At 39.4% G+C, this 22310-nt stretch overlaps 1 protein-coding gene across 2 annotated transcripts in view; it reads left to right on the top strand.

The window, feature by feature from the left end:
- Positions 1–414: 414 nt before the first annotated feature.
- Positions 415–22310, top strand: part of NDNF (neuron derived neurotrophic factor) — a 42003-nt gene continuing 20107 nt past the window's right edge. Inside the window, exon 1 of one of the 2 annotated variants that reach the window (XM_017497578.2) lies at positions 415–976. The gene's annotated coding sequence lies outside the window, so the exon portion shown is untranslated. Of the gene's footprint in view, positions 977–1504; positions 1764–22310 lie in introns of those variants that run through there. The other variant, XM_037727505.1, reaches the window with a different exon arrangement.

Here is a 22310-nt window from a genome sequence, read left to right as displayed (position 1 = left end):
GGTCCCGCGTGCGCGTCTCCTGGGTTTTGCAGCTTCGCCTGGGGGGTGCGGTGGGCCTCCCTCATTCTCCCCGAGTGGCGGAGAGGTTAGGACAGCAGGGTGTCCCTCGCGTTGCCGCCTGCGAGGGTCCTGTTTGGGGAGCGCTGGGTCGCTGAGCAGGGTGGTGTGTGTGAGAGAAAGAGGGGGGGAGGGCGACAAGGAGAAAAGGAGGGAGAGAGTGTGTGTGTGTGTAAGTGTATGAGTGTGTGTGTGTGTGTGTGTGTGCGCGCGTGAGCGCGCGCTGGCGCGCAGCGGGAGGGAGAGGAGGGACAGAGGGGGAAGCGGCGGGCAGAGGAGGGAGGGGGCGGGCGGGCAGCGGTGAGGCGGGAGGGGTAAGTGCTGGGAGGGGAAGAGACTCAGGGCTTCAGCAGTGACACTCGGGAGAGAACAAACACTCCCCGCTTCGAGCCGCGAGGGAGCAGAGCTAACTGAGCAGAGCGCCCGCCAGCGCCGCTGCCGCCCCGTGCGCCCGGCTCTCTCCGCACCCCGCGCGGCGCTCCAGCCAGGCGCCTGTGCGACTCCTGGCCGCCCGCGAAGCCAGCGCCAGCCGCGCTGGTAGCTGCGGCATCCACCAGCCGCCCGGCCCCCGCACGCTCCCCGCCGTTTAAAAGGACCTCCCGCCGCTTCCCGGCTCTGCCCCGGGATTCCCCAGCCGCGCGCCGCTGCCCGCTCCACTTCGCAGCAACTTCGGCGGCCGCGCGCAGCCCGCCCTCGCCCGCCTTTAAAGTTTGCTGTGCCGACCGCAAAGTTGGGACACTTCATCGGATTGAATTTTTCTCTTTTATCTGCCTCCGTCCCCGCCCTCCAGGCTCCTTGTTCCTGAATACTGGTGCTAAGCATCTTGGCACGGTCTGGGGACGTGGACTATTTCGCACACCACACCTCTGGGAGGGATTTTTCCTCTTTTCCCTACGAAAAACAAACAGATCTTTTTAAGGTAAGTGGGGAGAGGAAAGCAAAGTCCCAGAGCCCCGACGCCTTAGCCCGCCACCCCGAAACCTAGCACAAGGATGGGTCACACCCGAAGGGTCATCTGAGATGGGGGCTTGAGGCGTGCGCCCCCAAATCGTAAGGGTCCAACAAGCTTCTCGAGGGCGCCCTATCCGTAGGAGCTGAGGACATGAGGGGCAGGAGCAGGTTTCCCTCGTTTGTTGTTTTTGTTTTTTCTTTTTTTTTTTTTTAAGCTGTTTTCCAAGCTAGGCGGCCCGGAGAGACGAGAGGAGGTGGACAGATAGCGCACGGGCGGGGAAGACCTGGGAGGGGAGCTCGGGGTATTGTGGGGTCCCGGGAGCCGTGGAGCCTTTATCCCGGACTTGGCCTGGACACTTACTTTGCCCGCCTGCCAAGAGGGCTGTTGCCTCCCTCTCCAGGTTCATGCCCTCCGCCCTCCGCTAGGGAAAGTCAGCCAGAGTGGGTTTTGCGGAGGGCTTGTGTGTGGGGGGCGAAAAGCTAGAGGTCCAGGCAGCGCGCCGGTTTCCGTAGGGCGTCTGGGAGCTGGGCAGCCGGGGCCGGGAGCTCGGCTGCCTCACTCGGCCGTCCCTCAACAGCTCTGGCTCCTCATTTGTCCTCTGCGTGGTAGGCGAGCATCGTTAAACTTCCTTGGTTGAGCGAGGTGGCCTGGGACCGGCTCACACTTTCTTGCAGAGAGCAGAGCGGCCACCGAGGGGATGCCCCCTCCCGCTCCAGCCCGGAGACTCGGCTTCGTGCCTTCCTCCAGTCTGCGCGTGAGTTGGGGTTCGCTCTCAGCCGAATTACCTTTTTTCCTGAGCTGAATAGCCGCGGCCCCTACAACCCAGGAGTCCGAACGAGTGATTCCAGGTTCCAGCTGTTTTCTTGGTGGCACTTTGCAAACTGCTGAATTTTGGATGTGGTTTCGTTGCATTGTGGGCTCTCGGTTTCCCTTCCTTCCCGCACCCTATCCCAGGCCCAGGCGTGAGAGCTCCCGCAGTTCCCCGGACCTGCCCCGCACCAACTCCTCGGAGTTTGCCGCGGGCACCCTTGCGCTGGCGCTGAGCTGTCCCTCTAGCGAAGTCGGGGTTCCCCTACCGGCCCCCTTCGGGGCGCTGTCCATTTCTTGCTGTTGGGTACGGATGGCTTCCTAAAACGAAGACCTTGAGCGGGAAATGAACCTGATATGTGTTTGGGGTTTTGTTGTTGTTATGCTTTTTACTCCTTTAAAACAATTTTTTTTTTTTTTACACAGATCTTTTAAGCAACTTTGTTGGGCTGATAAATTTGCTTTTCATCTGTCGATGAAGAAGAATTTATTTTTTCATTTAGTTGCTGCTCTCTCCAAACATACTACCCTCTCATTCCCCCCTTCACCCCTCCTCCTCCTGCCTCGCCTCCTGAACCCTTTTTCTTTTCTGACGGAGGGAATCTCCGCACCTCCTCCTCTCCTCCTCCCACCCGGTCCCAGAACGCCTTTGAGAACCAGGGGAGTCATCAATGGAAATAAATAGGAGCCCGCTCCCTTCTCCGCCCCCTTCAAACAAGTAAAATCCTCCCTGGGCTCACAGAAGTACAGATAAAACATCCCTCTCGAGGGAGAGGCTGCTGAGGATTTGATGGGATTGAATTATTTTATTATCTTGAAAGAAGTGATAGATGGATCCGAGAGGGAATATTTGTATTCCAAATGTGTATTCCAAGTGTAATGAGGGCGATCGGTATGATTATTCATTATTGATTGCTAAGAGTGATAATAAGGCCACAACCCTCGCTAAGATTGTGTTTATACTTGGTTTGAGTTTATGTCGGTCTCTTATTACAGTGGTTTCAGAAAATGAAAACATCAAAACGATATTAATTCTTCAGTCATTCTGCATATGGGATTAATCAGATGTCAAAAAGATACTGTCGTTTTACCGAAGTTTTAATCTGTGAACCTTTAGAAGGTTGAACTCTTATAAAATGTCATTTGCCTCCACCTGTCTTCTTAAAGTTTAAAAAACTTGGCAACATAATTAATTATGGTCCCAATTCCCATTTTCAATCTAAACCTATATTCAAGATTATATTAAAATACCCCATCATTTATTCTTCAAAAGTGACTCTTAGGAGTTTAAATTCTTGGAGGGGAGAGAAGGATAACTGGGAATGAGGGGCCCAGGAGTTACAGAAATTAGTACTATTTCAGATTCTCTAAAAGTTCGTTTACTTCTTCTTTTAAAGAAAGAAATTACAAGGTCCTTCTCTGCACAGTTCATCACTTCAGTGAAAGCCCTTAATCTTTACCACACACTTGAAACATAACAGCTTGCAGCCTTGTCTGCATTATTGCTTTCATTTTTGTGTCAGGACATTTTATTCATTAAGCCTGTATGTCAAAGACTTAGGCTCAGTGTGGCAGTAACACTCTGCTTTAATTAGTAACTATCATAAAAAAGAAGCTAGAACTCTGTAATAGGCCTAAATTGCTATGAATTATGTGTGGTATAAATTACGCATTTATTTCAGCAGAAATGAAACCATGAATATAAAACATCTTTTAATCCCTTGCAGATACAGCTTTTATCTCTCAAGATGTACCAAAATATATAATTGAAAAATATCCTTCTAAGGAAAAGAGAAGCCCCCACCCTCATTTTATTTGTCCTGGGACTGCTTAACATTCATGTGGTAAAGTATGAATTTTAAAGAGTAAAGACTATTGTCACAACATTGCCAATACCAGGCCGAGGGAATGCTACCTTGGAAATAGCCACAGTGGGTCAGTTGTCAACTTAATGTAGAGACTTTTCCAGTTGGCTACATGAACCTTGTCTTTTCAGATTTTAGTTTCCTCACTTGGATTTATCGACCAGACTTTGTTGAGGAAGGGGAAATACGTATTTTAAAACTCTAACAAATTATTTACATGAAGAGGAGGGAGAAAGGTGGAAATAAAGTGTATCTGTTATCTTCCTTTGTTTTATAGGAGTTCTTTTCAGCCTATCTAGAGGTCAGAATTTTTATTTTAAATCTGATCGTGTTTTTGTTGTCGTTGTTAGGACATAGTGTTTTGGTGGTATGATGGATGAGTAGATATTGGAAATGGAATAGTGATGCCTGAATCAACGGAGAGCATAGGAACAGAGTGTGAATTCCACATCATATGCACTAATTAAAATTTTTTTAATCTCCGTTCCTTAGTTTCTCCATGGTAAGATGGTTTATAGTGACCAAACAGTGCTCTCTTTCTCACTTTTTGGCGCCCTGCCTTCTTGTCAGGTCTTGCTTTGGGGAGCCATACACCTACAGTAGCAGCTGAACCTTGCCAGGGTCAGTTGCCATCAGCTAATCACTTGGAAGAAATTATGTCCGATAGTCATCTGTACTGGTCAAAGGCAACGATAAACTAATTCATTTGACCCTGAAATAATTTCTAGAACTTCTAATTGTTTATTTTAGAATGATTATTCTAAAGAACATAACTTATTCTTCCCCTGTAGGTTCATAATCATTTATTAGAAGCCACAGCATAGTTGATAGTAAATAGTAAACCACACGAAATCTTTGCTTTGAAAGCTGATTTTAAAATCAAAGTCCTCCAATATTTAAATACTCTATTTAAAAATACTTTGCATTTTATTCCCTGAAGTTAGGATAAATTTTGCTATATCTTTCCACCATATTACAAATGTAAAATTACATGACACTTAGTCATGCTTCCATGTTAATTTCCTCCTAGAAAAAAAAGTAAATACTTTGCTGCTGTTGTTAAAAAATAATCACGTAGTGTGTGATGGAAAAACAAGAATGCTAATATTTTATTGTATCACATGGTGGTATGTTGACCATAAACTCAGTTATGTCTTTGTTTGGAATCATACCATTTCAGCGGTAAGTCTGTGTTTCCTTGGTTGTGTGCATTTCACGTATTTCTTGCCTCTTCTGAGATGACATCTGACATGTGCTGTTCCAGTGCCTAAGCCAGTGCCAAAAGCAGGTGCATCCTTGGCTGCTCCCTTCCTAAACACATAACCCAAAGATGCAACATCCACACCTTCCGCTTCCTTCTGATCCTTTACTAAAAACTGCAAACCAACAAAGACATGAATTTTACTCTTTTGAAATATATAGAAAGCATGTAACATACACCATTAATTCCCCCAATTTTTTTTAAAAACGTGTTGCTTGTTTTGATTGTAAAAATTAAGGGAAAAGAATTTGATCAATGTGGTGTAAAAGCAAACTAGCAAAATGTTTCTCTAGATTTTTCGCATTGGGATAAAGAGACAAATTTGGCCATAGGACAACTGCATATTGGGCCCTATTAAAATGCCATTTTTTTTTCAAGGAACTCACTGAGTTTACTTTGATTTAAACTTACTTTAAAGTCCACAAACCCCAAGTTTATAAGAAAGGCGTAGAAACTTCCAAGATTATATGTCATTATTCTATCAATAATTTCCATATCCTTTGGAAACTGATTTATTTTAGTAAGTTAGTTAATAGGTCTTGATTTTCACTTGTTAATTTTTTCTGTAGCAAATTTGAACATAACACAGTTAATATTTTATATATTTATCTGAAGTATTTATTTTTAGTCTCACTTATGAAAACTCTGAAATGAATATTTTCTTGCAAAAAGAATATGGCTAGAGGTAGCATGAATGTATAATTTATCAAATGTCTCTTTTAATTTTTCTTTTAAAATAATTTGCTGTTGGCATGTGCGGTGGCTCACACTTGTAATCCCCGCACTTTGGGAGGCTGAGGCGGATGGATCATGAGGTCAAGAGTTCAAGACTAGCCTGGCCAAGATGATGGAACCCCATATCTACTAAAAATACAAAAATTAGCCGGGCACGGTGGCATGTGCCTCTAATCTCAGCTACTCAGGAGGCTGAGGCAGGGAATTGCTTGAACACGGGAGGCGGAGGTTGCAGTGAGCCGAGATCATGTCATTGCACTCCAGCCTGGGCGACAGAGCAAGACTCTGTCTCAAAAATAATAATAATTTTCTGTCTTTTTATATTTAAAAGAAAACCTTTTTAGGAATAAAGATAAGGTTATATAAAGTATGGAGAGTACTCAATAAAAATATGATTATGCATGACTGGAAGTCAACTTATTTGAACAGAACCCTTAGACACTGCCTCCACAGCATGGAGACTTTTAAATATAAAAACCAAATTATAAAAGTTCGCAACATGCATGGACGTTTGCTTTCTAACGAATGATTTCAGCTAATGTCACAAATAGTAGTGACCAGCTGAAGTAAATGGAGACTGTACAAGTTTCTGTCAGTGTTTCTTCTCTCTAAGAGGAAATCAAGGCAAACACCCTCTTCTTCCAGCTGTGTGCTGAGAACATATATTCCACAGTCTAGAAAGCATAGCCAAAAATATGGACTATATCCAAATATGTGTTTTATCAACAACTGAAAATCACCGTATCTTGTCTTCTTAGGCAATGTCCTTATGTACACAGATGTAGATAAAAATAGGAGACTGAAATTAATATTTTCTAAAATAAGCACTAAGATTTGAACTCCTGATGAGACCTGTAAAGTGTGGTATCTTGTTCTTGAAATCATCATGACTGTTTTTAAAAATTATAATGTAGGAACTATGAACAAATTGGTATATGCAAGACTGACAATGCTCTGTCCTGATAGTTGGCAGACAAACTGTTGGCAGACAGTTGGGGGTAGTGTTGTGGTACTTACTTGAAAATACTGTGTTTAAGAGAGAAAAAGTAGAATAAAAGGGCCTGATTGATTTATTTAAGATTACTTTCTCCAGTTCAGCGGCTGCCAGTGTATGGTGCTTTCTGGTGTGTCGATGGTTTTAATTTATATTATGTTGTAGTGAAAAGTAAAGCATAGTAATCCATATACACCTCAGACATGGCTTTGATGACTCTTTTGAGTTCAAGTCATAGGGATACTGAGCCTGTGGCATAACACTATGCATTTTATTCCATAATAAAATGCATTTCTGATAGAATTATCAGACCTATAGAAAACCCACACAAACATAAAATCACTTTATTCATTTGACTTATCTTCTTTAAAAAATACATTTAAAAGCACATGATAAATACATGCTTACCCATAATGATACACTAGTGTGTGTGCATATATATATGATATAGGTCTAAATATTATGTATATGTTGATCACCCTCAATAGCTGTTGTAATTTTACATTAAATTCCAGCATTCACTAAAATTCATTATCAAAAGCTTCAAATTTAGATTGATTCATAAGTCGCTGGATCTTGTAATTGAAGAGAGATTTGTTGCCAGCAGTGGGGCAGAGATCAGAAACTGCAGTGCTAGCTAAGACACCTAGTAAACTGGGGAAAAACAGCAGTCATTAATCTCTGTGCCTCCCTGAGTCTCTGATATTGTCAGTTCTGTGGGTGCTATGAAAATATGTTACTTTTTATGGAAAAAGAAAACTGCCTCTTAAATGAGAGATGAACATTTAACACTCTAATGATCACAATAGCAGGATTTATACTAGAACTGACAGGTGGGTTACATGAGAGTGAGAGATGGCCTTAGAGGTACCAGGGAAGCCACCCTGCTCCCAAGGCCTCTCAGCGTATCAAAACGTGTCTGAAAAAATACAGTTTTTCAAAACTTTTACAGTAATTTATTTTTTCCAGTGTCCCCTATAAATATGAAAATATCTCTGCAATGGGACATGGGTAAGCTGATATCAGCTATTTTGCAAAGATATTTTAATAACTAGATGAAGCCAGATGGCTTAAGACAAAATTTTAGAGAAGGGTAATTTTATAAATATATATATGTATGTGTATGTGTATTTCATTTTTTACAGATAAAAGTGACTATAAATAGATCTTCTGGTATTTCCTTCTTACACCATAATGAGGCAATTTGTGCCCCACACTGAGGCAAAGAGGACACCCCCATTTAGAGACCTCTGCTTTACAAGGTTGACACTATCAGAAGCTCTCCAGGAATTAGAAAAGGACATTTGAAATTACCTTTGCAAGGTTAGGCTCAGTGAATATTCGCATTTAAAAACTTGTCTTTTAATTACAGTGAAGTAGAGGATACAAGATACGAAGTGGTGGTTGCCCATTGCCTCTAAAATCTTACTGAACAGATATTCAGCTTTTGCTAGTGTCAACCTTGTAAAGCAGAGGTCTCTAAAAGGGGGTGCCCTCTTTGCCTTATTGAGGAGCACAGATTGCATCATGGTGTAAGAAGCAAATACCAGAAGATCTATTTATAGTCACTTTTATCTGTAAAGAATGAAATCAAGTTTTGTGAATATTAGTTAATACTGTATAAATCAACAAAATCACTCTTACTCGGGATATCAGATGGTCATGGAACAACAAAGAATGGCAGAGGTGACAGAGTGTATGAAGCAAAAATAATGCGAGATAAAAATAATGATATTCTGCTAGGTGCAGTGGCACAATTATAGTCCCTGCCACTGAGGAGGCTGAGGCAGGAGGACGACTTGAGCCCAGGAGTTTGAGACTATAGCACATAATGATCTCCCTTGTGCATAGCCACTGCAGTCCAGCCTGGGCAACATACTGATACCCCATTTCTAAAAATAATAGTAATAGTGACATTATAATCAGCCATTTACAAAACACCTGAAATTAAGCAGAAAACTATTTGAAATGTATAATTATATCTACTATAATTATCTATGATACTCGTCCCAGTATAGAGTGCTTTTAAGTATTTTTTAATGTATCATGTGTGTATACAGACACACACACACAAACCCACACACACATATTTTTTTTGAAATCACAGTTCTAAGAGATTCGGAGACCTCAGTGCAGACAACACATTACTGAGTGAGAGGCATTGAAAAGAAGTGAGCAAATAGCTCAAAGAGCTCTCAAACTAGACACTGTTTTCAATACGATTCTCAAAAACTTGTAGACTTATTTGATAATTCCTCTGTTATGAATGAATAGATGTGCCCCATTATGTTCTGGAACTTTCAGTAATCTGAGAGTTTAAAAAGTTCTATACAGCTGGGCACGGGGTGCCTCACGCCTGTAATCCCAGCACTCTGGGAGGCCGAGTATGTACATCACCTGAGGTCAGGATTCAAGACCAGCCTGGCCAATATGGCGAAACCCTGGCTCTACGAAAAATACAACAGTTAGCTGGGCGTGGGGGTGCACCTCTATAATCCTAGCTACTCAGGAGGCTGAGGCAGAATTGCTCCAACCCAGAAGGCAGAGGTTGCAGTGAGCCAAGATGGTGCCACTGCACCCCAGCCTGAGTGACAAAGTGAGACTCTGTCTCAAAAAAAAAAGTTCTAGTCAACATTTTTCATGTATAGTGTGTTAAATTTTGAAGTTTTCCTTTGAAATTATATTATTTCTCAGTCATATTGTCAGTTATTAACTAGTATTAAAATTGTTTCCATGCATGGAATTTTACAGTGGAAGTGGAAGAGATTCTATTTATTAATAATGCTATTATCTTTGTATAACCCTTGTTGTTTACAAGGTACCTCCACATCCATCACTTTCCTTAACCCTCACAGTAACCCTCCTACTCCTGATAAATCTCACATTCAGTTTTAGTGAAGAGACTTAACTGCAATCACAGAAACTTTTTAAATAAAGTTGTAACTCTTTGGTTTTATAAGCAAAATTGATGAAAATGTTTAAAAACTTAAGCTGAGATTAGTTGTCAATTTAATTTTTCCAGACAATTTGCTTAGAATTGTTTTACAATTTAATTATTCAGAATACCACTTACTTAACGTAAATCCACACAACCATAATTGTAGACTATCTATGCACTCACTGTTTGTTTTTGGTAATAGTTAACTTCTTAGGGAATTTTTAAAGGGGAAACTAAACTTTTTCATATATAAATGATTATTTCAGGTAAAGCAGAAAACTTACCTTTGAGAGTAAAAACACTAGCTCTAAATGGCACAAAGGGCTAACAGTGATAAATAATCCGCATATCTCTCCTTCCAAAAGGTTAAAGTCTGTTTTAATAGGGGAAATCATTGAAAGTGAAGTGGAACATCAATCTCTGAACATGACAGGTTCTGATGTAAACCTCCCCTACTCCCCCACACCCCCAACCACCATTGGCACAGAGACTCCTCCAGTCATAAAAGGTAAATTACATTATCATTTTGCTTTATTAAGTCTACTTATAGCCTGAAATCATCTCTTGAAGGCAAATTTTCTCTTTTCAGCCTCCTTTTAGTTAGTCCTACTAACCCAGTCATTCAAATCTGGATATTACAATGTTCTAAGATATGCTATTTGTTGAGTTTAATTTTTCTCCTCTTTCTCTCACTCTCTGTCTCTCTCTTTTTCTGTCTTTGTTTGTGTGTGTGTGTGTGTGTGTGAGCACATGTGTGTAACCGACAAAGCCTTTCACATACCTTGGTGACAAGTTATTCAAAAAAGGAAATAATAAAACATATTTTCTTCTGTAAATAGAGTCCAATAAGAAAATTTGGGATTAGAAAAATAACTTAGAAGTTTATTAGAGATACATAACTCATGATATTAAAACATATTCCAATATGTATGGTTGCTGCAATCACTGAAAAATCAATAAGCTTCAGGATCCCTCGTGAAATTAATAGCAATTAGTAGTGATTTACCTATCAAGTTATTCTATAATAATGTTAATTATGTGGCATTCTTGAAAGGCAAGAGTTGAAGTTAGATCAGCTCTAAGATTTTTAAAATTATTTTTAAGTTTATTTTTTAAAAATTGGATGAAATTGTACATTTCAGAGAAATGAGAGCGCTTGTAGACATATATAAGAAAAGATATTCCAAAGCTTGAAAAGTTTAAAACCCTTTAAAATTTAATAAGAAAAATAAGTTAGACAGTGGAAGTATTTGTTCAGATACTCATATTAACACTCCAGCCGCCAAATTCAGTGTGTACTTTTTTAAAAAATTTCCACATTTAAAGTTTATCCACACTTACAAAGCAATGACAACAATCAGGCAGTTTAGAGACCTCTTTTTCTCTTGGTAGACTCTATCTTGTGTAATGATCACTGAACGTTGTTGACCGTGACACTCGCCAGCTGCAGCTTTTTCCTCCGTGCTTCCCTTGAAAAAACAGGAGAAGAAAAAAAACCACACCTAACTGTATATCTTACTTCCTTGGGGGGAAAAGGATTACATAATTGTGGGTCTGAATTCCCATATTGCGTCAGTGCTTGTGGTTTGTCATGCTGATATTATTTCATCACAATTTGCTATAAACTCTTCATTGAAAACGACTGTGGGGTCTGTCTGTGTCGTTTGCCTTTTGAAAGTGTTATTTTCTTTAATCATCTCTTAATCCAGAAATAATAATGCAGAACATCCCAGGAACTCATCCTGATCCTCAGTGCTCTGATCTCAACACATGCATCTTAAATCCTTTGCTAGATCTAATGCCTAAAAAGCCCGATTTGAACTAGTGTTGATCTGGCTTTATTTATTAAACAATGTTGATGTCCTCAGATGAGATGTATGAAGGATAACTGCATATTAAGAGTATACTATTATTTTGTGATTTTTTTTTAAATGCAACATCTTGACCTTTACCCTGTGCTTCTAGTCAATCTCTAATTGAATTAGGGTACTAGTCTTTTTACCTGATAGGTTAGGTAAATAAAGACGGAATAATCTGATGCTGAAACTCCTTTACATATCTCTGTTTTAAGAGCAAGTCAAGACATGTTTTTTGCTGCCAAATAAAATGTTGCACCTAGTTTGAGAAACGGGCTTACACTATTTGAAGATAAATAGAACCTTTTTAAATTTAAAAGAACATTCATATCAATTATTTCATTTAATCTCATAACAATCCTGGGAATAATTATCTCCATTTTGTAGATGAGGTAATTGAGATTGAAGGGGATTAAGAGACTCACTCAAAGTACCAAAGCCGATCATGGTTTAATCAGGACTTCTTCAACTCAGATCTTTGACTCAGATCTTACTTTAAGTTGAGTGATCTTTTTCTATTTTGCTTTGGCAGCCTTTAAATTCATGTATTTATTTATTTATTCATGCATTTAGTCATTTATTCAAGTGTTTCAGAACTTGAATAAATGACTAAGTGCATGAATAAATAAATAATAAAAATTACATAATAGTTGAGGGGCAGGGGGCAGTAAAGAGCAGACCAAAAAATACATTCAGGTGTTTGGAGAAAAACTCAATCCCGAATTGACCAGAAAGTCAGACATGGGAAGAGTTCACCTGAGACATTGAGCTATGAGCTAGGAAAGAAGAGACAGAGAGAGAAAGAAAAGGAAATGATATTAACTATTCTTTCTCCAAATTGCTAGATTGTGGATGTGAGGGCAATCTGGCTGCGACATCTGTCACCCCTTTGATCACCAGGCTTGATTCAGCTGATCTGGCTGGCTAGGTGGTTGTCTCCTTCCTCCCTCCCTGCTCCACGTATGTCCCTGCCAAAGCTGCACGCTGTGTCAAAGAAGGCAACCATCCCCGATGGTGGAGGACTGGTCTTTGGTCAAAAGTATACAAGTAGTTATGCTCCCCTGCTAGAGCCTCCAAACAAGCCCTCAAATTACTTGCCAGGAACCATTGTCTTTGGAGAATATTTTCTAATCTTTCCAGAGGTGTTTTTGTTTTGGGGGGCCTTAGATTTTATAAGAGGGCTGGTTGAATAAATACATATAATAAATAAAGATGGTAACTTTTAAGTTACTTTCTTTTACAAAAACAAGTTAACTGCATACTTGTGTGACCTTCCCCTTTTTTCTTGAAATAATATTTCCAGAGCAAGGAAATATTCATTCATCTATCTGTGGATTATGTTAGCTTTATTATAGTTTTTTTAAAATTACTATTTTGGGTATGTCTTGTGCTTTGGCACTAGAGGTCACCACAAAGTATTTATTATCCTTTAATAATAAATACTTAGGATTTAGTGCTGACCCATCAAAAGAACTGCTGGGGACCTTGAGTGTGAGGATGAAAGAGAATTTGAAGCTTCCAGACCATCAAATACTTGGGTAAATGTGGGATTAGGCCCACAGAATGAAGCATCACTTTTTTACTCTATGCAATTCATTATTCTATAGTAGTAATAAATGATTTCTTCTTAATCTCATTTTATTTATTAGTAGAGTTTTGCAAACTCTATTAAGTATATGAACAAACTAGAAACTTTGGTGTAATTTTGAATCTTGTCACCATCTCCTGAGTAGTCCATTGATTCATTATTGGGTTTTATGATAAACACAAACTACTTGAGGGAATAAGCTTTTTTTTGTAATGTAAAAAAGGTAGGCTAGGCACGGTGGCTCATACCTGTAATCCCAGCATTTTGGAAGACTAAGGCTCGAGGATCGCTTGAGGCCAGGAGTTCCAAACCAACCTGGGCAACCAATCAAAACCCCATCTCTCCAAAACCAAAAAAATTAGCCAGACATGGTGACATGTGCCTGTAGTTGCAGCTACTTAGATGGTGGAGGTGGGAGGATTGCTTGAGCCTGGGAGGTCAAGGCTGCAGTGAGCCATAATTGCACCTCTATATTCCATTCTGGGTAACAGAGCAAGACTCTGCCTCAAAAATAAAAAAAATAATAAAAAAAGAAGGTAGACGAAAGAGAAAACTGAAATAGTATGGATATAATAATGGTCCTTAAAGAAAAAGGATGTGAGCAACGCCTATTTCGTTCATAGTTCTCCTAAATAGAGGTTTAAAATATTAAAACTTGGTAGTAAATGACAATTAAAGATCAGAAAGCTCTAACAATCAAAATTCTAGAGATGAAAATCCTAGTGCTGCTACTACCAGATGATAGGTCTTCATATTTTTGGAGTTTCAAAATTAAAATACATGAGAATCACGAGATTGGAAGAGACAGACCCATCACCTGGCTGTCCAAGTGCAGTCCGTGAATTATCGGCATCAACATCTCCTGGGAGTCCATTAGAAAGGACCACTCTCAGGGACTTATCCCAGACCTGTTGAACCGGAATCTGCATTTTAATGGGAAAACAGTGATTTGTGTGCACATAAAGGTTTGAGAAGCACTTGTCTATACCATTCCTGTGCTCAGATCAGAATATATCCTGACCAAACCAAAATTTACATGTTTTCAGAGGAAAGAGGCCCTCCTGAGTAATATGCTATTTTTGTGTTTAAAGACAGAAAAATTAAAGACAGAAAAAATGCATCCTTACACAGGTTCCTGGACCATCCAGCACATGCCATTACTCTGAGGCATCCATGCCAATGGATGTCCATGATGTCCCCCTCAACAGATTAAAGATACACTTTCAAACTATTTAGGTTTTACACAATGACCTATTGTATATAAGTTTAGTACCCATTAAATTGTCAAAAGCATTCATATCTTATTTGCTATTTAGCCTATATTCTCTCTTGAAACAAATTCCATACATTAACAACAATAGTCAACTTGAATGTTCGTTTTTGTTTGTTCGTTACACATCCAAAACATGTCCCGAGTATCTGCTTGATGTTGGGCTCTGTGGTCAGCACTATATCTTGTAGATATATGTAGGATTCCTTTTCTACCCTTAGGAAACTCCAGAATGTGTAAAAACAATTTAAGATGGTCTTCAGTAGAAATATGAGCATACAGAAGTGCACAACCAAATTTCACTTGTCACTGTTGAAGATTGAGTCTTAAAGAATGAGTAGAAGTTTGCCAACCAGAGAGGCAATAAAGGCATCCTAGCAAAAGAAATGGCCTGGGCCCAAGCTAGAGGCTCTTGCTGGGAATATGAAGCAGAGGATGAGGAGCTTATAGGAAATGAGTGTGGCAGAGTGCAGGGCTTGAGAGTGAAAGACCTCATGGGCCATGGACTTCATCCTCTGGGTAATGGGAAGCCATTTGACTTTTTTTTTGGAAAAGTGAAACATTTTTGTTTGTAAAGGTGCCATTGTCAGTGCTGTAGAAAATGAATGAGAGATATTGGAAATGGGTATGAGAGCAGTTAGATGGGACGCAGTCTAACTGCTCTCATACCCATTTCCAGTATCTCTCATTCATTTTTTCTACAATACTGACAATGGATAATCTGAGGCATTGGCAATTTGGATAGAAAAGAACAAATTTGAGAGAATATGCAGCAAGTGAATTGGCAGGATTTGATGGTTAATAGGACATGGGGATGGAAAGTCAGCATGGAGGTCTCTAGTTTCATAACTGGAAATATCGTCCTGTTGCCCTGGCATGTCCTGATGTTCATGCAGCATCTTTGTTTACCCTTCAGCAGCCTTGTCAGGAACTACTGTTGCATTTCAGTCAACAAACATGGAAACCAAGGCTCAGAGCAGTTGCATCATCTACCCTCAGTAGTATGGAGGCATTCTGGCAGAGGGAGGAATGGAGCTTATATTCAATTTCAAGCCTGACTCTCTCTCAAGTCTGGCTTGCAGAGGCATCCGCTGAGTCATTTTACACTGTTGAGGGTTAGGTGCCTGGGCTTCAGAAGGAGAATGAATCTGAAGCTAAAAATTAGCTTTGAGGGTTTGGTAAACAGCCGCCCCCAACTTCTTTGCATAGTACAGAAATTTTAGGAATTTTTCTGATGGGAGATATTTCAGATTGCTTTGTTGTCTGCTGTTAGCTTCTTGAAAACAGTATAATTCAACAAATATTTATCCATTGCCTACTTTGCACAAGAAAACTAAAAACAGCTACGTAGGGGATGTAAAAATGAGCAAAAAGTAATTTTTGTTCATAAACTTGTGTTTATATAAGCCCCATGAAGAACTTTTTTATAAGTACAAGAAAAGTATAAAAATAATTATAATTCAAGTGAGATGAGAAAGTAACATTAAAAAACAAAGTCTTTGGTTTCACCAGAGGACTGTAATTCCATCTTATTGGTCTCTGAGGTTCCCAGGGACTTGCAGTAGGCACTTCATAAACACTGGTTGACTTATTGACAGTGTACAGAGAGAGCTCAGATAACAAACCATCTAAATAAACACCACACTGTTGCAATTCTATTAAGAATCTCCCCAGAGATTTTATAGCACTCTGTTTTGGATATCTCAGTCCAGCAAGTCAGGAAGCATCCTCCCTCTGTAGGAACACTTCCTACCTTTCAAATTGCTTCCTTCAGTGGAACGGCTTTGTCATATATGCCTTTATGTTGCTGAGCTCCAAGCTCCTTCCCCCTAAAATCACGGGTACTGGCTGGGTGAGCTGGAGAGCCTCTAATCTGTCTCATCTGATAATGGACGTCAGAGCATCTGGTTTCATCCCTGGGTTTAACACTGGCCAGTTATTCCTCACCCGACATGACTGCTGGGCCTCAGTGAGCGAGTGCCTGTCTTCCGGCCCTCATAGCTTGGCAGTGTGTCCCTCTTTGTGGCTGATGGTTGCAGTTAACTCAGGTGAGGCAGGTTCCCAGGTACAAATCCTGGGACACCACTGTTTGTCCTTCTGCTGTCTCTTCCTCAGTGTTCTCGTCTGTTGAATGTCCCTTCTGTTTCCAAAATCCCGTGACTCTGTATGGCTTACTCTTTAGGCAAGGCCTTGCTGAAATGTTCCTTCCTCACAGAGGGCTTCTTGACCACTTAAGCCTGCAAGGGCCCTTTATTCTCCAACCTTCACCTCTCTATATGTCCCTTCTAGCCCCTTAGCCTGTATCATTTTCTTTAGAGTGCTCAGTGCTTTCTGGAATCATTCTATTAATTACTTTGTTCTTTACTTGTTTTTCATCCCTCTTATCCACTGAGTATAAGCTCTACACGCTCAAGATCTTCACACATCTTGTTCCCTACCTCATTCCCAGCAGGTCAGGCAGTGCCTAGTACAGAATAAAGTGGAATCACCCAGTGAAGTCTATATTCCCACCATCCTTGCTCTTTTCTGTTGTTACTGCCTTGGTGGTGGGTATCACTTCTTATGACATCACTAGAAGCTGGGTTATAAAAGATTTCTTTGATGGAAACTTTAGGGCGGATGAAGCCCATGTGTTTAACAGACGTCGCCAGCAGAATCACCAGGCAGTTTTTAAAACCAGGTTTGTCATAGAAACATCTTTGAACTTGCATCATTTTAAGTACCTTGTCCTGTTAATATGGTGAGTAGAACTAGAAAACCGTTTTGAATGTTTAAGATCCTTTGAGAAGATAGTGCGTATGGCCGGAGATAAATGGAAAATATGCAAAAATTCAAGGTCGTGTCTAAATGAAATGATTGATAGTTTTTAAGAGTCTTTTTTTCTTGCTGTAGTATTGTGTTTTAGTCTTTCAGTTTTATCCTTGCTGTTACTAGCAAACAAACCAGTAACTGTCTCAGTTCAGAAGAAATAGTGATGGTTCAATTTGATCCATCAGTATTTAGTGAGCATTTAACGTGTATTGCAAAATGTATGAAAAGATTGATCTTTCCCTTTTAGAGTATTATATGTCAAAGCTTGCTGTCTTGAAGACGCTGCCAGGAATTTCCTTACTCTCTCCAGCCTGGTTTTCTCGACTGTCTCAGTGGTTGCAGTGAATTCCCTCCAATTCTGGATTATTCCATTGCCTTTAGAATTCCTCCAGCGATGGTGCTGCTACCCAAATAAGTGCTTAGTAGCACAAGTTATATGGCATTTGGCAGGTCTCAGTTTGTAGGAAGGTGCATAGGTTTTATTTGGCCTATCTGTTTGGACATAGCTTATAAGCAGGTCTGGTCACATATACCAAATAGTAATATTTTCTTGTCAAATTTTCTTACCTTCTCTATCTGTCTTTCTTAATTCTGTTTCCTGCTCATTTACCATAAGCAACCACTTTACAGGATGAAAATATGCCTTTGGACTTTTCTCCTCTGGGCACTTTTAACAAATTGGTTGGCCTCAAATAATATGGATCCCTTCACTTAAAATTTAAGTTCATAGAAGCAACTTCCGGGGAGTGGTGCATGTGTGTGTGTATGTGTATTGCCTTTCTCTTCAACCATCCAGGTATCTGACCGTTCTCATTTCCCACCATGATAATTGAAATCAGTATTTTTAATTTTTTAACCGCACATCCTACTTTCAACCATAGCCTTTTCTCATTTATGTTTCTCATCATATAAGAGAATCCTTCCTCTTTTCTCCTCTGTTCCAATACCTTCTTAAATATAATAACTAATTTTTAAAACTGCATCTAAGATAGACAACTATTCAGGTTATTTGGTGCCACTGAAAATTCTATGTGAGTCATTTATTTTTCTCACTTCTTACACCTTTGCATTACTTTATGTTTGTCACTTTATCATATGCATGATCTATAATCAGTGTGTTATTTTTGATTTCTCCTTTTCCCTCACTTCCTCCTTTCAACTTACCTGCACATTCTGGCAATCCAACCTCCAAAACATATGCTCAATTTTTCCATTAATCCTTATCTCTACAAAGTTGAAACAATCACCATCTCTACCATTGACAACTGCAGTAGCCTTCAGCTGATATTTTTGCTTTCACAAGGATGAAATAGTTTTCTGCTTTAAAAAGTACCCCATCTCTGAAATCCATTTTCTACACAATAGACAGAGTTATCCTTAAAAAAAGCTTAGATCACTTCATGGCCTTCCTTTGCTTAAAGAGCTTTCCACTCATGCCTGTAATCCCAGCATTTTGGGAGGCCGAGACAGAAGGATCACCTGAGCCCAGGAGTTTGAGGCCAGCCTGGGCAACATGACAAGATCCCTTCTATATAAAAATTTAAAAAGTAGCTGAGTAAGGTAGCACACACCTGTAGTCCCAGCTACTCAGAAGGCTGAGGCGGGGGGATCACTTGAGCTCAGGAGGTAGTGGTTGCAGTGAGCCATGATTGCAACACTGCACTCCAGTCTTGGGAGCAGAGCAAGACCCTGTCTCAAAAAGTTGGTGGTGGGGGCTTTCCAACACACTTAGAACAGAATTCAAACTCCTTAATACAGGTGCAAATCTCTATGTGATCGGAACTTATATTCCGTTCTTCCCTCACCCACTCTATTCCACACTGATGTCCTTTCCTTTTGCCAACACCTCAACTTAATGCCACCTCAGTGCCCTTACACCAGCTATTTCTCTGCCCAGAATGCTTTTTCTCCTGACACTTATTTGCTTCATTGCCTTCTTCTTGTCATTCAGATCACAGCATAAATGTCATCTCCTCTAAGAAAACTTCTCTAAACACTCAATCTAAAATGGCCATAACTACGGTCTTTTACACAAGCCTATTTTAATTTTTAGCATAACTAGCAGCAATAGTGTTTTCTTGTTTGTGTATCTGTTTATATGTTGCCTGTCACTCCTGCTAGAACACTCACTTCCTGTGGTCACCACTGTCCCTAGGAGAGTATCTGGCGTGTAGCAAAAAAACTTCTGTAGATACTGAATTAAAAAATAATGAATGAGTGGAAATGCTGACATTGGACTCTTGGTTGGGCAGGTACATTTTCCCCCATAAATAGATGATAAGTTACTAAGATGCATTTTTTTTGAGACTTCGCATTACCCAGTTGAGTTTGGAGTATGAAATCAATATTTGGCAAACTCTTATTCTCTTCATTTTTGCTCTTTTGGACATATTTAGGTTTTGGTATCCTAAGAAATCCATGGAGTATCTTACTGAAGAGTTCACTTCTTGGATAAAATGGTTATAAAAATCAAACTGTTAGGGGGCTACACATTGCAAGGACTCAGTATTTTTTTGTTGACTGTGTCAATTCATGCCTCTCACCTTCCAGGCTGATATGTGCTGTTGCTAAATGTTACTGGCACACTGCCATGCTCCATCTTAGCTAAATTTCAGCGGAGAATGAAGTGTGCAGTTTGTAAACTGCTTTGGGGAATGTTGATCAGGAAGTCATTTTCATTTTGTTGCAGATCAACAGGAAATAAGGCTTAGTTGCCAAACAAAAGCAAGAAAAGCAACCAAGCATATTATTCCTTCCTTTGGGGCTTTCACTATTCCAAGAATCATTAGCATCTCCTAAGATAGTGGAAGTTATCCCAGCTATCTCAGTTTCACATATAGAGAACATTATGGTAGAAAGAAGATATTTAGTATTTTGTTCAGTTTTTCTTTGCATTCTCTTATACACTGTTTTTAAACTTTATCATATTTTCTAATCACCCATCTGATACATTTTAAGAGTTCTACTCCTGTCTTTGTTAAAATGAGTCTAGCTTCCTGAACTACAGACCACTCCTATCTATGGGACATTTATTTTGGCCATTTCTGTTGTTCATTTTTCTTCTCATTGGCATTAATATTGATGGGAATACAAGATTACTTACTTTAAAATCTGATCCTCTTTGAGGTAATTCTTATTCTGTAGGCTTGGCCATCTTTTAAATTAGAATGCCCTAATGTTATCCCTGTTATGAACTCTACATCATGAGGCTCAGAAGGAGTGCATGACAGAATGGAAACTTTATTCGAATCTTTGGTATGTTTTAATTTCACATTGCTTTTTTATATTAACCTAATTTCCTTCCAGAAGGAAAGTTGGCAGTCATTTAGAGAAGTGCTAAGGGAAGTTGAAATCATTGCAGTTGAAATGCATGTGAAAGTCCCTAATCCATAGATTATTGACATAATGAACTCTAAAACCCTTAATAATCATGCCACTGTGTACTGACAGCCTGCATTTAAAAAGCTTTAGTGCATGAGTTCTGTACATAATAGCTGTACTTTGTTGGGCTAGGTAGAAGTTGGCATGTTACTACAGAGTGAGAGCTCACCTAGCATGTGCCAGAGATCTCTCCTCAGGGCAGACCAGGAACCCTTTACTTCCATCTGCTTTATTTTTCCCTTTTCAAATACGGAAATGCCAGCCCATCATATGCTGTATTTCCTTCAAATTTTTAACAAATTCTGATTTTAAGAACAACTAACTTCAGACATTTTCATTATTTGCAAAAGAAAACAAAAAAACTTTTGGGAATTCAACTTTTTATTACTGCATTTTTGCCTTGAGGGAGTCTGTAAACTCTGGCACATGGTGGACATTCAGTACTGAAGTTTGCAGTCCCCTTTGCTTGCTGCCCAACAAGTCATGGCAAACACAAAGCTCTTCCCCCACCCAAAGCTATATATTTTTTTCTTACACCTACACCAAATGCTTCAGATTTATTATCATATGTGACATTGATGACTCAAACAAAAACAAATGCCCTTGAGTTTAAAAATAGAAATTTCAAAGACTAAATATTTGCACATAGAAAGGAAAATAACAGAAATGTTTGTGCTAGACCATTCCTTGAAATTATTCTTGCTAAATTATAATCCTGCACTTTCCACTCTCTGTAATTAAACATTAGATTTCATTTATTCTAGATACATTTGCTTCAAGTAAATATGAATGCCCATCCTTTTTTTTGTTATTGTAAATTTATTTCAACTTTGTGATCTGCACATGATCAGGCACATTAGATAATTTTTAAGTGAATCTCAGTGATACTATATATTTTTTTCAAATTGTATGCTTTGCGTTATATTTATACTGATGAATCTGATCTTAAGTTTTATAATATGTGAAGCATATAAAAGCTTGATGACATTTTTGATGACTACATATATACATTTTTGGACGGAACTTGGTTGTTGGTGATAGAGGGATGGAGGAATTTGCTTTGATCCTATTATCACAGGTAGGTAAAGCTGTTGACTGCCATTCTGAGGAAGCTGCGGTGCTGAGAAAGGTCATGGTGCCTTAATTTATATCACACTTCTATTTTGAGAGCCTTGGACAGTTACATGCAAGTCCAAAAGAACTTTATATTTACCAGATTTGCAATTCTTTGCAGTGCTGAGATAATATAACCAAATAGCAGTCTATAAATATTCAAGACAAAGTTTCTAGTGGTTGAAATAAGAGTCTGCTCTTAAGAGCCTTGATTGTTATATGTGGTAAAGCCATTTAGTGGATTTTTACGTGATAAACAATTAGCCAGATTTATTTCTAATCACTGTTCATACAATTTTGAATAATAAATGTTAGGGTAACTAAGTGAAACAGTGGTTTGACCAAAATTGTTAAGTTGACTAGTTGATCTTGTGTAATTGCAGATAAATTTTGCAAAATGACATCAGTGAAATGGCTATAGACATTCTGGGCAAGTTCAATTTTTTTAAAGGTATTTTGTGCTTTTTTGATGATAGAGGTAACTCTGGATATTTAATTGAAACAATGATGAATTATCCAAATTCCCTTTAAAGTTTTACTTTGCTTACCATTGACCATTTTATAATTCACAAGCATTTCCACAGGCTTGTGGGAAAAGGGTATGGCAGGTCAGTTGGACCATTTATTTTATCTAAAAGTTCCGTAAAGTTCAAAATAATGTAAAGAAAGTTTTAGAATTGTT

The sequence above is a fragment of the Cebus imitator genome, unplaced genomic scaffold, assembly GCF_001604975.1.
Source record: "Cebus imitator isolate Cc_AM_T3 unplaced genomic scaffold, Cebus_imitator-1.0 Scaffold233, whole genome shotgun sequence".
In the NCBI taxonomy this organism is placed as follows: Eukaryota; Metazoa; Chordata; class Mammalia; order Primates; family Cebidae; genus Cebus; species Cebus imitator.
Note: the sequence above shows the minus strand (reverse complement) of the source record. Positions and strands in the feature narration are given on the sequence as shown.